Source organism: Perna viridis, chromosome 13, assembly GCF_037379345.1.
Source record: "Perna viridis isolate PV_CMFRI_1.1 ecotype Kerala chromosome 13, ASM3737934v1, whole genome shotgun sequence".
In the NCBI taxonomy this organism is placed as follows: Eukaryota; Metazoa; Mollusca; class Bivalvia; order Mytilida; family Mytilidae; genus Perna; species Perna viridis.
Genome location: NC_142457.1, coordinates 773,486 through 790,528, shown reverse-complemented (window position 1 = coordinate 790,528; position 17,043 = coordinate 773,486). Strand labels below are relative to the sequence as shown.

Genomic DNA, 17,043 nt, shown 5'->3' with positions numbered 1-17,043 from the left:
GTGTCTGATAATCAAAGTCATAAAAAGTGTTTACAAAACACATTGGAAGCCTATTAATGACAAAATCTTTCGACAGATGAAGTTATACCGTCACTGCCCCGAGTCAATTGCCCTGAGATTGAACTCTCATCGAAATCCTACAAAGACAATCAGTGAAATATTCTAGCATTTTTACCAAGTCTTTATGTTCTAATATAATTTTGCCGGAATACCAATGTAATTGAGTATGTTGACAAGCGAATAAATTGGGGAGACTCCCTTAAGCGTTTATATCAAATGTTCTCTTTCATGTGGACGAAACTGTAATAATTTAGAAAGCTAATGACAATTTACTGCCGACTTGGAGCATTTCCTTATTACAAGTGCGTGTCTGGAAAAATTGAGACAATGGAATTTCCTTATTATAATCCTTGTCTCTAGTTTTATTTTCCATTAAAGGAAATTGTCCTTCTAATGTAACTGAAACCGGAGGTTTGCGATTGCTGTCTTTCAAAGAACATTATTCAGGTAATAAAGTCTGATGACATGGCTTTATATCCCATAAATATGTAGGTTTACAGTGTGAAACATTAAAGTAGCTATCACTTGGATTAACAAATGTCAAACAAGAACGGAATCATGCCAAATGTAGCCAAGCATTTATATTAATTTTTTTTTATAAATGGGATTATATGTAAGTGTTGTGTGTTTCACCCAGTCCTGTATAAATTATGTAAAATTTAAGAAACCAAAAGTCATGCATGTATATTTGATATGGTCAGCAATATCGTTGGTTTAAAATTATAAATAGATTAAATTAATAGAGTATCAGATGATTTAGATGGAAGAGAAGTGACTAACCCAATCCTTCAATTTTATTTTCCGTTAAAAAATATCATAGAGTAATCAAGGAAACCAAGGTTATAGCGGATTTCAAAAGAATGTAATCCAGGGACAAAGACCAGACATGGAAAACAGACATACACAACAATGAACATAAAGTAACTAAAATCATACATACAAAGTAACAAAAGTAAATGAGCAACTCGGACTCCACTAAAAACTGGGAGCATGGACCGGTAGGGCAATCGCCCTTTGCTTTTCTAGAAACACCCGCCGAGTTGCTCATAAAAAGTCAAGTCCGGGGTAGACAAACGAGGGAAGGAAAACTATGACCCGTTGAATAAATCAGTTTTCATGGTGCTGCTGGATACACCATAACGATCCACGAGTTCATGATAACGACCATAAAACGTCTGTAGTGATGACTTCAATTTTGTAGAAAAATAATCCTGTTACAGAAGCCTATTTGTTAGAGTTCTATCGCGATACAAAAAGTCTGCGTAGTTTCGGCAAGCTCTGGCATAACGTATGCGTTGTGATATGAACACTCCATACGCAGGAGCCGAAGGGATGTTGCCACAGATGAAAGGAAAGTTGACAATTCTGAATGAAAAGTCATCACGTTTGTCGTAAAGTTTGGTCAATAGTTTTTCTTTACAATCGATTTCTAAGTGTAGGTCAAGATATGAGGCTGACTTCACAGTGTCTGTAGTATTCTTTATCTCAAGTTCTTTTGTGTAGATGCGATGTATTAAATCCCCGAAATTAGGATTGTTTAAAGATAATACGTCATCTATATAGCGGAAACTGAGATTGAAGGATCTATGAGGTATTATCTCTAACATACAAGGCAACCAAGTTCTAGCGGAAATCCAAAGAATGTAATCCAGGTCAAAGACCAGACATGGAAAACATTCAACAACAACATAAATCAACCCAAATATTACATGCAAAATAACAAAATTGAATGATCAACTCTGATTCCACAAAAAAACAAGGAGCCTTGACCTGGTGCAATTGTAGAGTAAACGTCCTTTTCGTTATGAACAGCCACCGAGTGGCTATTAAAATGTCTAGTCAGGGGTAGGTGGAAGAGGATAGGAAACTATGAAACGTTGAACAAATTAGTTGTCATGGTACAGCTATTATATATTATTTTATAAAATATTCCAAACAGTAATGCCTCCGATTGAGCCTTAAATTTCACGTTTGCTATCACATTTGTCCAAGGAAATGTGACTTTGTAAGCTACACCGATAAGGTTGTCACGTGGTGTCAAATCGAATTTAAATGCGACTGTATTGGTAGAAGAAGAACATCTACATCCACAACCATTGGGTTCTATAGGATTTTTCAGTAAACATCTTCCAAGTTAACAAACACAAAATCGTCCACATCTTGTATTCACATCATTTTATCTAACTTTTTGGATTCGAATGTAGGAGATGGTATAATAGACAATTTGTTCGGTATTTGACATATTCAGAGTTTTTGTCTATTAGTATCTTCAAATGTAATGGATGTACTCAAAAACATTGCAGAAAACAATCATTTAATTTATTGTGTAATTATATTTACTTATTTCGTGTCTGTCTGTCTTTTCAGGGGTTTCAAACAAATCTATATTTCGCTCTCTTGTTTTGGAATAAAATATATATCAACGACAAAAGTATGCCGATATATTCTACTTTAATTAATTTGGTGGCTAGACGGCCTCCACATTTGTATTTGCATCATAATATGCAACTATTTGGATTGTTGTTTCATAATGAATACTTTGCTATCCTACTATTCTACATGAAATGAAAGTTTGTGCGTTTGATACAACCAGTAAGTTGAATACAATCATTTAATCTTTACTGTACATCTTAAAAAGCAAGTCCCAATGTTATGACACGTAAGATCTCTTTTAATGAAATTTGCACACGCAATATGGACATTTACTTCTGGCGTATGCTGATTTTTATATTGTACCATTCTCTGTACAATAACCATATAGGGGTAGTTTTATGCTTATCATCAAACTACGTAAATCACTGATGCGTTATAAGATAACATTATTACATCATTAACCTTATATTACTCCATGCAATGTTGACTGTATCTGACAAGTATGGTGTCATGAAGTATCAAAATAATAAAAACATCATTGGAACTTCATGTGGTGTATCTGAAAGCAATATGGCTTTAATTTGCACAATGTTTTATTTATCTATTTTTTTCACGTGATTTGTTTTACTTATTTTCGTTTGATTTGTTCACTTTGTATTTGATTTGGTTTGTAGACAGTGGAGCTGAAACAAATGTTATAATGGCCTATTCATAATAATAATCAGAGTACGAACTATGCACGCTACGCACGCTACAAAGGTTGAACAATTATACGATTGTAAAGGCCATACATTCAATTCGACCGCGATCTTGCATATGGAAATGCAATAATCTAACTCCCCTAGGGCAACATTCACCGAACCTTAAACATAATTAAATTGAATCCTGACCAATTAGTATGGTTTGTCCAAACATTCACGCTCATTAGTTTTGACCTCTCTATACCTTGTTCTTCCATCAATAACCTTTAGTGCAGTTCTTCAACTAAATCAATTCTTTTTGTTTGAGAAAATTGGTTTATCGAGGTACTAACTATGGCAAACTAACTTGTACAAAAGGGGGTAGAGTACGGTAAGTACGGAAAGTTCATAGGCCTCGTTGACATAGCATGCAACTCGGCAGATGTTTATAGGAAAGCAGAGGATGCTTACCCTACCGATACATCTGGTCCACGCTCCCAGGTTTTGGGAGGGGCCGAGTTGTTGAATTACTTTTGTTTCTTTATATGTTTTATTTGTATGTTCTTTATTTTTTGTGTATATGTTCCTTGTTCTGTATTGGTCCCAAGATTGCATTCGTGTGATTTGCACTTAAATTTTGGTTCCCTTGATTAGTCTTGCAAATGATAAAATATCACACACATGTATGTTTTTCCTTAAACATTTTGTGTGCCATTTCATTTTAAAACTTAAAAAATGCAATATTAGACAGAATATTTTATGTAAATGATTATGTATTCATAATATATAATAAAACGTTTCGAGTGACTCCTCAATCAAATTAACCCCAACACTTTGGATGAATTCAGAGTGCTCTTTGCAAATTACTCATTCAGTACAAAGAGTAATCATGGGAACAAAGGGAATAGCGGATATCAAAAGAATATAATCCAGGGACAAAGACCAGACACGGAAAACGGACACACACAACAAAGAACATAAAGTAACTAAAATCATACATACAAATTAACAAAAGTAAATGAGCAACTCGGACTCCACTAAAAACTTGGAGCATGGATCAGGTGTACCCGAGCGAGTTGCTTGTAAAAAGTGTCTTTGAAATTCTGTAAAATATAATGACACCCATATAAATATAATTAAAGGAGGAAAATATAACAACTCTTGAACAATCAATAAATGCTTGAACGTTGCCAAGTAGTATGACTAACTTTTTTCCTTTACTAAATTATTGTAAAATATATATTTTTTCATCACTTTTTTTTTATCAATGAGACACTGATTTGTTTAACAGAGAGATACCACATTTTTATTTTTCCGCTAGTAATTCAATTAACTTAATTAAGGAACTTGTCCTACTATATTTGTTTTGTTTTTGGATCTTTAATAATTATTTCTCCAGTTTTAAACGGTAAAAAGAAAGTGTCATTTCCTATTGTACACCAGTGTTATGAGCAGTTAAATAAACAATCACTTTATTGTATTAATTCATTTGTACAATAAATCTTTACGTAGATGAAATAAGCCATCCTGAGAATGTCTATCTAACTCTGTTGTTTATGAGAGTACCCTGTGGTACACCATTGCCACTTGAACGAATAAATACAACGTCATCTTTATCGAGCTGCTTAATGACAAATGCAGTGGCCATATCATCATCATTTGTAACTTCACTATCCACGTGGGAGTTTCCGTGAATTTGACCATTTATTATCAGTTCGGTCGCTATTTCACCGAGTGACAAATACTGTCCATGAAAAGGCATATGTTCCAACCTTCGGAGCTTTAAATGTTCCAGTAAACTTGTCATATGCGTTGCCGAGGTTTGTCTCAGTATGGTCGAATATTATTTCACGCAATGTTCCGATTTGTGGACCACTTCCGATGTGAGTAAGATAAGCCGAGAAAGCTATGGTATTAGTATTGGAACATGTACATGTATGATCAGTGACAAGTAGTCGTTTCTCTGTAATTGATTCTGTAAGAAAACAATGAATATACCATTCATCCTTGTATAAATGTAGTTGTTTTGAAATATCTCAATTTAAGTATATAAATTCAGTATATGTTTGAATAGTAAGACTTCTGCAAACGCGTCATTTTCATATTTTACCTATGTAGTCTTACAGGCAAATAGTTTGTTGCTCGAACTCCATTTTCTTTTAAATTTCTAAATTATATGCTAGTGAACATCATAGGGTTGTTCACTAGTGTATTTCCCTTACTAACAATTCTTACGTCTGTAATAATACCATCATTTTCATCATTTGTTGCACAAAATGGTTCTTTGTTTGTTATTTGTTTCAAATTATAATAGAAAGGAAAACTATGCCAATGTAACCAGTTCATCAATGTTTTTGCTGCCTTCTTTTTTTTAATTTGTATTCTACACATCCCTTGACTTTGATTTGTTTACCGCTTAACACATATGAGTTTCCCGTATACAAGGAGGGTGATCTTGTTTTCCGTTCGACAGTTTGTTATTTTGTATCCTTAAGACCAAAATAAAATCACATCGATTGAATTTTGGAAAATCCGTGACTATATTTAAACACGTACGTAACGACAAATGTAATAAAGGTATGGAAACGAAGTCATACATGTAAATACAGATAAACTTTACCTTTCATGTCAGATTTACGAACACATTCTCTTTCAAGTTTCGCAACTTTTCCGATCAGCAATTCAATCTGCTGCTGTTCAATATTGGAGCAACACGTCTCCACAAGGAAAACCAAAACAAAAACCAATAGCGTTCTCATTGCCGTTAATGGAATAACCTCTGTATAGTCTTATCAGATCTGCAATCCTACAAACAATGATGATAAACTATCTGACAACATTTTTCTTAAAGATAAGAAAATTACAAAAAAGTACATGTTACTATTGACTATTGTAAGATATAACTGTAAATATTCTTGTTTTCCTCTTTGATATATTGATGATTTTTGATGCATTTAATTTCTAAGCATGGTGTTTATTGTAAACAAACCCCTTAAAACATGCGAGTCGGATTGGAATTAATGTTATAAAAAAACAAAAAGGAGGAATAACTGCTAGGCTTATGTTTGATGAAAATAAAAGCTAAATTGTAAACACTGTACTTGCCCTTTAATTGTTTAAATATGATTTATTTATTATTACACAATTTCGAACAGTAATAATTGAGTATCATTTAACAAGTCCTGAACACAGGCAACACAGATCAAATGAATACAAACATATTTATTGTATCATGTATAAAACTATATATAGAATAAAATATAGTAAAACAAACGCTGTAATTGTTTCAAAAGTCTATCTGCAAAATTATAATGAACAATATTTTTTTCATTGTGTTTCACAGAGATTGTAGTAACATTTGTGTAAAGTTCAACCAGTTCCTCAGTGATAATAATTCATTACTTTTGTTAAACTGTTTAAATCACTTACAATGTTCTTTGATTTTTTCAAATGAGATTTCTTTATATTAATGAAAATCACTTTACAAGTAATACTACTGAACCCCTATCATTATCTTGACATTTGTCCACACTATTCGTGACAGTTCACCCCAGTTGATAAGATTACCAATCCAATCAATGTACGCATGCTCATTTACATTCAATGTCCTCACGTGACGCTAATACTTCAACTAGAAATTCAAATGTGATTATTCCCTATAGTATTTATCAAACATGGTTTGGTGACAAGATAAAGTCAATTATACCCACTAATATTCAGCTTGATTGAATGAAGATTAGAATTCAATGTCACTAAAACATTAACATCGCTAGGCCTTCCATTGCATGTTTAGGATCAGGATAAATTAGAAAAACCTATTAAAGCAAGATAAAGCTCAATGAAATCTGCGGAATTTAATATAATTAATTTAATTATTACAGTGGTACATAACAGATTGAGGATTTTGTAACTTGGGCTGCATCTTTTGAATATATGCTGGTCATCCATTAAGATGACTTTTCACAAACATAAAGAGTATCTGATAGGACAGCTTACACTAAGATCCGCCGAATTCATGTTTACTTAATTCAATGACGAATTAGGATATGGCTTAGGCATTCCATATAAAGGATCAATGTACATATTCCATTGAACTAAGAAAGGGAAAGTTTATTTTTTTTTAAATTTGAAATAATTATGTTTGGCATAATATTTTGATATCTAGAGACACTTTAAGGTCTAGCGTATGAAACAGAAGAAGGTATTTCGGTGGATCTTTAGTTTTAAGTTATTATAATAGAACAAATATAGCAGAATCTTGGGATATTCAGAGTCAATATTCCAAGACAAAAATATCATTATTTGTTTTTCTCATAACAATTTAATTATTCAACTGCATTTGTTATAATGTACTGCAAAAGAACTTTGAGAAATATTTTTAGAATTTTACCTCGATAAACATAAGAAGTTCATATTAGGCTTAATGCAATTCTAACTTTAGTTATTTTAAACTAGTTTTGTCTGTTTGAATGTTGAAAATGCTATTTAGATATTTGATTAAAATATAAACAAAAATACACGTGGTCTGGATACCTAGCTTCACTAGATAACTTCCAGTAATTTGAATATCTATGTCAATACATGATTATAAAGCACGTTTTGTAATGGTCAAAATTGGAATCTTTAGATTACAAATGATTTTAAGTCACATGAGTTAGTCATGTACCAAAATATTGAAATGTTTTTTTTTCCAATGCGTGAGCTCACAAAAAATATTTATATATGAAATTGAAATAACATTAATTCTTAAATGAATGTTTTCTGTTTGTTTGCCTATAGAAATAAAATAATGAGAATATATCTTAGAGTTTGATTGTACAATAGAAAAGGATCTTGTGTAGAAAAGGCAAACTATTTAAAAACAAATTTAAAGATTTATGAAACTAAAACAGACTATACATTAATTTTATAACGGAAACTGAAAGTGAAGGTTTAGGCTTGTTGTTTCGTTTTATCTGTATTAGCTCTTGTATAAACCAAGCTTCATATGCATATAGAAGCCTATTGGTCCGGGTAGATCCACCGATTTTTACCGTAAATATTCAAATGATTTGTAACAAACCTGTTTCAATTACATGTAAAATGCATTTGCGGTCGAACATTCCCTTTTTTGCCATATTAGTTTTAAAATAATAAGCATGTCCCACACCAAAAGTACATGTCCATTGTTTACTTATTGCTTGATATTTTCTAGTCCTCGTGTTCAGCATTTCTTATCAAACACAAGGTATATACTTCAAGGATTTTTATAATGCCCTTAAATATGCGTAACCCAATTGTGTTGGTTGTAAATGTCATGAGAAAGTTTCCCAGAGTTTGATCAGAAATGATTTGCAGTTTAAAAGAAAATTTTGAAGATATTTGAATGGATGCTTTATAAAACTCATCCATGGGGAAATAAAATGATTGAACTTGTACGATTTCGTCTTTCTCCGAAATAACTTTGTCTGTAATAAAGGCAATGTCATGCATTACTAGAAGAACTTAAATTAAATGCCCATATTGTATGTTGTTGATATTTATTTCAACATTTTGCTTTGATTTTACTGTTGTTTTTGTCATACAATCCTAATTTGTCATCTCTATTCAACTGTTTGATTACAAAAGCCGTCGCTGCATCGTCGTCAATCGTATGAGAGCTCTCGGTGCCAACATGAGCACTGCCATTAAATTCCCCAGTAATTACCAGCTGAGTCCATATTTCACCATTAAAAGTTCTATTCCCTCCGGTAGATACATGTGTCGTCCTGGTAAACGCATATACACCTTCTCTAGGTGCACGAAATGTTCCAGAAAATGTGTCGTAACCATTTCCTTTCCTTTCATCTGTAGCAACATCCCTTCGGCTCCTGCGTATGGAGTGTTCATATCACAACTCATACGTTATGCCAGAGCTTGCCGAAACTACGCAGACTTTTTGTATCGCACTAGAACTCTAACAAATAGGCTTCTCGAACAGGGTTGTGTTACTACAAGATTGAAGCCATCACTACAGAAGTCTTATGGTCGTCATCATGGACTCGTGGATCGTTATGGTGTATCCATCTGCACCATAAAAACTGATTTATTTAACGGGTCATAGTTTTCCTTCCCTCGTTTGTCTACCCCGGACTTGACTTTTTATGAGCAACTCGGCGGTTGTTTCTAGAAAAGCAGAGGACGCTTACCCTGCCGGTGCACCTGGTCCATGCTCCAAGTTTTTGGTGGAGTCCGAGTTGCTCATTTACTTTTGTTACTTTGTATGTATGATTTTAGTTACTTTGTGTTCTTTGTTGTGTATGTCTGTTTTCCATGTTTGGTCTTTGTCCCTGGATTACATTCTTTTGATTACCGCTATAACCTGGTTCCCTTGATTACTCTTTCATACAAAATGTCGTGGTAGCCTAACGGGTTGTCTATCATTATTGATTTTGTACATTTCCGCAGATCCTGGATGAATTTCAAACAGGTGTGTTGAAATATTCTCAATGCTTGACTGACATGTTTGGAAACAACACTCCATAGCTCACATCCATATAGGACTAACGGAATAACGACGGAAACCGTGTTAAATTTGTAGAGGGGTTCACTTCTTTGTAAAAGCCCAATACGCCAAACATGCCGTAGAATGACCGTTAACCTCGACTTGGTTGCTTGAAATACGGATAATTGATGGGCACAATTTTAACATTGACTATTCTGAAACTAGAATTAGAAATTCCTAACACTATCTATCTTAACCTAAATATCTGTACTCTCAATTTGGCATCTGAGATGTAATGTTCACCGATGTTAATTTCAAGTTTCTCTGCTTCCGTCATTTTTCCTCAATTCGCTAGAAACCGCTTGACTACTCACATCCGTTAAAGTTTTTGATCAAGTGTTGCTAATATCTCGTATGGTCTCTTTGTGAATGTGATATAAAAACTTAGATTTTCGTTATAGGTTTGATACACGATACCACAAAAAAGAATAAGAAGGAAATAACACACAAATGTTGTCGACAAAAGTGTAAACATGGCCGACTACAGGCATTCAAAATTAAAACAAAATATGTGGTTAATGTAAGAGTAATCAAGGGAACCCAGATTCTATGCGTACTTACGGCAAGCTCAGGCTTAACGTATGATTTGTGATATGAAAACTATACGCAGGTGCTGATGGAATGTTGCAAAAGCTGAAAGTAAAATAGTGGCAATATGGAATGAAAAGTCAACTTTAGCCTTTTTGGATATGAAACTTTTTCTAGTTGATATGCGGGTTTGCATAAAATTGAAATGTATTCACAGAATTATATTATTGTTTACCTTTTTGCCCTGTAATGTGGCAATAACCCAAAGGTGTTGACCTTTTTGGGTAGGGTTGTTTTTTGTTGGGCTGTTGGATTTCTTTCATTCCTTTGGACCGCTAGTAACTATATCATATTGTTGACGATTGGCATTGAGATTTGCTTATTTAAGCGAAACGTGCATTGTGAGTTAGGATTTTGTTCAAGGTATTTTTGTCATTCTGTACGTGACATGATTATTTGAATGTTCAGAATTTTATTAGAGTGTCCTTGACATAAGGTGCTGAGGACAACACTAGCACTTCCATACATGAACATTTGGAAACATTAAACTGTGAAAAATTGATAGAATGACCAAATATTGGAACTTAACTTTTATTTGATATAAATATAAAAAGGCTATACATTTAACTAATATCTTGTGAGTACAATTTTATGACATATCCATTAGTTTGTCATTAAAATTATCTGTTTCCGTAACCACTCAAACTCATTGACCTTAACTTAGCTATCTATATTGTCTCAATACCACTTTTAATAGAAATTCATTCATTCAATTTCAACTGAACTGTAAGAAGCACAAGAGATTAAGGTTTTGATATGAGTTATCTTGACATTGATATTAGCCATATTATGTTACATATTGAATATAGAATTACCGGACCAATTTCGGTATATTTGCTATTTGCAGACTTCACGCAGGCTTTCTTCGAGTAATGCAAAAAAAAAAAACAATTTATGGAAAAATTGATATCACGAAAAGAATGTTATTGACACTGGTGTGAACATGACCGAAAACAGTCCTTTCGAATCAAACAGCAAAAGGGTTTTTAATGTCAGGTTATTACATTGAATACTCACTGTAAATTTTTTAACGTTTTGGATAATACAGTAGTCTGTTTTAAATATAAATATAAAAACAAACATGATTGATTTATGATTTTAAACCATCTATATTATTCCACCAGTTGCAAAAGGTAATCTGCAGCTTCTCATAAAACCGATAAGTATTCACGGAATTATTTCAGTTTTCACCGTTTTTTTTTGCCGTTAATGTGACATTGACCTAAAGGTGTTTAACCATTTCTGGTGAGATAATGGTGCGATCTCTTTTTACCCATCGAACTGCAAGAAACTATATCATATTGCTGACGACTTATATTGACATTTCTTTATGGACGTGAAACGTTCATTATGCATTACGTGACATTAGTACTCGGGTTTTCTACAGAATGTTTACGAGATTACCCATACCATAGGGCGCTAGGACTCATCACTGATATGTATGACATGGAGTTGTTTTTGTTGGTGTAGTCTTTGCCAGGATAGACTTAAAATGTTTGAATTAGGTAAATTATCAACCGGTATAAAATCGATAGAAGAAACAAAAACAAAAAGAAAGTAAAAGAATTTATCTGATATATATACATATAAACGTCCGAGCATCAAGGCCTTCCGTTTGTTTGTTTGTTGTGGTTTAACGTCGGAGCATCAAGGCCTTCCGTTTGTTTGTTTGTTGGGCTTTAACGTCCATGCATCAAGGCCTTCCGTTTGTTTGTTTGTTGGGCTTTAACGTCGGAGCATCAAGGCCTTCCGTTTGTTTGTTTGTTGGGCTTTAACGTCCATGCATCAAGGCCTTCCGTTTGTTTGTTTGTTGGGGTTTAACGTCCGAGCATCAGGCCTTCCGTTTGTTTGTTGGGGTTTAACGTCCGAGCATCAAGGCCTTCCGTTTGTTTGTTTGTTGTGGTTTAACGTCCGAGCATCAAGGCATTCCGTTTGTTTGTTTGTTGGGGTTTCACGTCCGAGCATCAGGGCCTTCCATTTGTTTGTTTGTTTGTTGGGGTTTAACGTCCGAGCATCAAGGCCTTCCGTTTGTTTGTTTGTTGTGGTTTAACGTCGGAGCATCAAGGCCTTCCGTTTGTTTGTTTGTTGGGATTTAACATCCGAGCATCAAGGCCTTCTGGTATTCTTAACCATTTGAATGTATTTTGATAGATTACACACCGTGTACGTGCTTTTTCATACGTATGTGACACTGGTACAGACACTGGAAATTCAAATGTGATTATATTTAAGAAGTTATACCAGAAAAAAAGAACAATTCATAGAAAATGCATATCAAAAAGAATATTGTCGATACAAGTGTGAACATATTCGGAAACACTCATTGCGAATTTAAAAGAAAAGAAACAAATTATAAAATAAGGTTTTACGATTAGATTATAAAGTAATCTGTATTAATTAAACAAAAACTTGTTCATTGAATGAGTTGAGTTATGAAACAAATATCTCCATCATTCCACCAGTTGCAAATTAATCTACAGGGTCTCATAAAACTGACAAGAATTCACGGAATTATTTCACCATTGTTTGCCTTAATGTAGCAATGACCTAAAGGTGTTTAACCTTTTTAGTAGGATGTTGTATTTATGTTGGGCTGTCCGATTTCTTTTATCCCATCGAACCGCTGGAAACTAAATCCTATTGTTGGCGATTTACATCCAAATGTGTTTATGGAAGTACAACCTTCAATTTGAATTACGTGACATGGGTATGCAAATGTTCAACAGAATGTTTACGAGATAGCTCTTGACATAGGTCACACACACTGACATACATGAGAAGATATTTTTTTATCATCAAGAAGGTATAAACAGGTTATAAATCGATAGCAGGACCAAAGAAAGAAAGAAGCTAAACACGGTTATATGATATATGAAAGGCTATAATTTTACCAAATATTTTAGGCACATTTATTGAGATGTCCAATAGTGTGTCCTTAAAGTTATTCATTTCCGTAATCACTCGAACTAATTGATCTTAAGTCAGAGATCTGTTTAATTTGAGTTGAACTGTAAGTAAGGTTTTGAGTTATCTTGACATAAATGTTAGCAAGTAGTATGTTACACATTTAATATAACAATGCTGAACACAGTTCGTATATTTGTCGACTCAGGCCTTTCATTTTACATTTGCATGCATTTGAATAGATTACACACAACATGCGCAAGCTTTACAACATTCGCGTGACACTGGTACTGAAAGTGGACATTCAAATGTGATTTTACTCTGTCGTATTTATCAAAAAATAAGGGTAACAACAAAGACTAATCCGATTCAGAATCAAGTCAAGTCCAAAATAAATCTGACAAAATAGATAATACACCTCCAAGTTTTGTGACATTAGAATGTCAAGTCCACGGGATTAAACTTTATTGTCACCACAAAATAACAATGGTATAAATAAGAAGTTACTAACTATCTAAGTGTTTTAAACCTCTATCAGGTCATTAATTCAAATTTATTGCATAATCCGCTTTTACAACTTCACCAAATCGGATGTTGAAATTAAATTATGTCACCTATCAAATAATACAGAGTAAAACATTTCATCAAAACAAAACACAAAACACTTTAAGTTGCAGTTCATTGTATTAAATATCAAATAAACAATCAAAATTCACATGTAGAAATTCATAATATTTTGTTTAAACATTTTTCAGAATAGCTGATTTTTTTAAAGGATAAATAATAAATGCACACGGGCATAAATTCGCATGAAAAAGAAATTCATTTAAACGTTATTTGACTTGAGAAACAACGACATTTATTGAATGACAATGTATCCAATATAATTGTAAATCCTAACATGGTTATAAATTGCTCAGATTGATTGAAATAAAGATAATGGATGGAGACATTTTGAATACTGCTCATTGTAGAATCAGAATGAACATTTCCTATCTATATCTATCTAAAACTCAATGAGGCATACTCTCAATTTGGCATCCGAAATACAATTTCACTGATGCTAATTTCACGTTCCCTGGGTCTCTAATCATTTTCCTACAATCGTTGGAGAACCTCTGGACAACTCACATCCATTAATGAATTTGAAAAGGAAGTAGTATGTGTTAATAACCTTGCTCGTGGTCAAGTATGGAATTAGTTAGCCATGAATCTGGTCAAGTAGAAATGGTGGAGTGAATAAGGTTTGTTATCTGGAAAGGCGGTTTAAGAATATGTTTCAGAATAAGACTGAATACTGTTAAAGAACTTTTGCTATGGTGTATCAAATTTCGTATATATATATATAAGTCTAAAGGAATCTGCCAACCAGCAAACGGTATCGGATAGTTCAGTCATGACGATGCAGCACAAACAAAAAAGCCTAAAGGATTGTACAACGATACCGATAAAGATGTAAATACAACATAATAATATATATAATAAGCACAATTTTCAGTCAACAAATGACCTTCTTCAGTGCCTTAAATAAACTGAAGTGTGTATTAAAGTAAATGGCCGGTGTACACAACTCACTACCTAATCAGGTGAAAACCTGTGACGTATAAAATTTTATCGACAGAAACAAAGATCTTGAACATTGTGTTATAGACACACGTTGTGTGTTGATCTTGAATAGTGAACTATAAAACTAAAAATATTTACAAACACTATTATAAGAAACTATACAAAATAGGAAGAACTTCACGTTTTTGTTAATTCCGTGTGGGTGTAAAACACGGAAATCATCGAGGCAGTGGTTAGGTAATCTGAAGTGTTGACTCACTGGGAGTAAAGGCTTTTTTTGTTAGGTCGCTCCTGTGTCCGTTCAAGCGCTTGTGAAAAGGCTTTTAAGATTCACCAACATATTGAAGGCCACAGATGGGACAGTGGAGCAAATATATTACATTAGCACTCTTGCAGTGCACGTTGCAAAATATTTTGTAGCGTTTCCCTCTGACTGTGCTGGTGAATGATGACGAGTGGTGCATTTGGTTGCAACATTTACACCTTTTGTCACCACAGGAGCGACTCTCGCCTGGAGTCAAGTTGGGCTTAGATATTTCTGCCCTCACAAGCAGACTACGCAAACTGTCTGAAAGCAATCATAGGTGGTTCGGGAAAGACTCTGGATAATGTTGAGCTCGACAGAAGCCCAGTGCTCACGAATGGTGTTGTGGCTGTTTTTAAGGCAGGGACGGTATGTTAGAACACAAGGGGTTCTTTTACATTTTTTCTTTGCCTTGTATTGTAACAGACTACTTCTTGGGATATTGTGAATTTTTTGGAACCCTTCTTTGATGGTCTTGTATTTATATCCCCTTCTTAAATTGTTCTTCAGTTGACCTAGATGCATCTTAACCTAAGAGCTTGACTAAATGGTATACTCTTAGTCATGTGAGATGGATGACAGCTCTTAGGCATAAGATATTGATGTGTGTCAATTGGATTTGAATATAGGTCCGTGGAGAGCTCTCCCCCCGATAAGGTGCTGGAGGTATCGAGGAATGAGATGTTAGTAGCAGATGTTTCGGGAGTGAACTTAATTGAAAGATGTTGATTGTTGGCACGAGCGATAAAATTGTTTAGTTCTTCTTCGTCATGTGTCCACTTCATATCCACGTCGTCAATAAAGCTTGGATAATTGTCCGGAACATGATAATTACTTGTTAATGCAATTCATATAAACCTCGGATCATCATGCGGAACCTCGGAACATGTCGTCCGGAATACACTTACTTCCCGCTAAAGCAAGTATACGTCAAAACATTGAAGAAACATCATCAACAATAACGAGTAACGGCAAGTTACGATTCTGAAAACAATATACCTCTAACATCACTTATCTCGGAACACATATCGCCTATAGCCACATAAATAATTCAAATCATATATTCTGTATTTTCTGTTCAATTTGCAACTGTACGTGCACATCTTCAGATAAAAAACAATCTTCCTTTCTGTTTTCCTAAGTCTGACTGTCTCACCCATTTCATTTCTCTATAACAATCTCACTACTTAATACAACATACTACATGGGTAACATAATACAGTACCCCATCACCTTGCATGTGCAAAGTGCTTAATACAACATCCTACATGGATAATATAATACTGTACCCCATCACCTTACCTGTACAAAGTACTTAACACAACATCCTACATGGGTAACATAATACTGTACATTATCACCTTGCCTGTACACCTACTTAAAATTATATTAAAAATAAACCTCTGGATGTAAAAACTCATGATACAATGATTAAAACAAAATTTGCTTATCTAGACATGATTATAGTTATCATGAAAATGTACACATCTACAAGATTTTAACTCTATTGCTTTTGCAACAAGTAAAAAGACTGCTCTGTACTATGAAAATTCTTTAGAAAATGTCAAAATATAACACCGTTGTTTAGGTCACTTTTTTACAAGCTTGCTAAGAATTAAATTTGATATGAAACTAGATAAACAAAGGAATAAATTATGAAAAAAACATTAGAAAAAATATCTGTAGGAATATGTATATCACAAAAAAGATGTTGTCGACACTGCTGTAATTATGGTAAAAGAAAATACATTTTAAACTTTAAAAGATATGTGTGTTAAATGTAAGTTTTTACGATCAATTGTCATCAGTTTATATGTTGCAACAATTTGGATTTATACTGAATATGTCATGCCAAATTCTAAATTAAATGCGTGTGAAGGCAATACTCCTATATCAACCTAAAAGGCACCGACACGCGGGTTGATATAGGCCGATGGTTGATACGCATATGATACAGATTTTGATTATGCCATCTATTTTTACTATACATAAAGTGTGTTCTTCAAGTGGAACGATATAGGTCTAAGAGTGTGATATAGAGTATG

General features: G+C 33.7%; 1 pseudogene across 1 annotated transcript; it reads right to left on the bottom strand.

Moving 5' to 3' along the window:
- Positions 1–4,568: 4,568 nt before the first annotated feature.
- On the bottom strand, positions 4,569–5,934 carry LOC148599155 (complement C1q-like protein 4; annotated as a pseudogene). Its single transcript, XR_015917847.1, has 2 exons — positions 5,734–5,934; positions 4,569–5,088 (listed from the first exon to the last, which is right to left on the bottom strand). The product of XR_015917847.1 is annotated as a complement C1q-like protein 4 (transcript).
- Between the last annotated feature and the right edge of the window lie 11,109 nt (positions 5,935–17,043).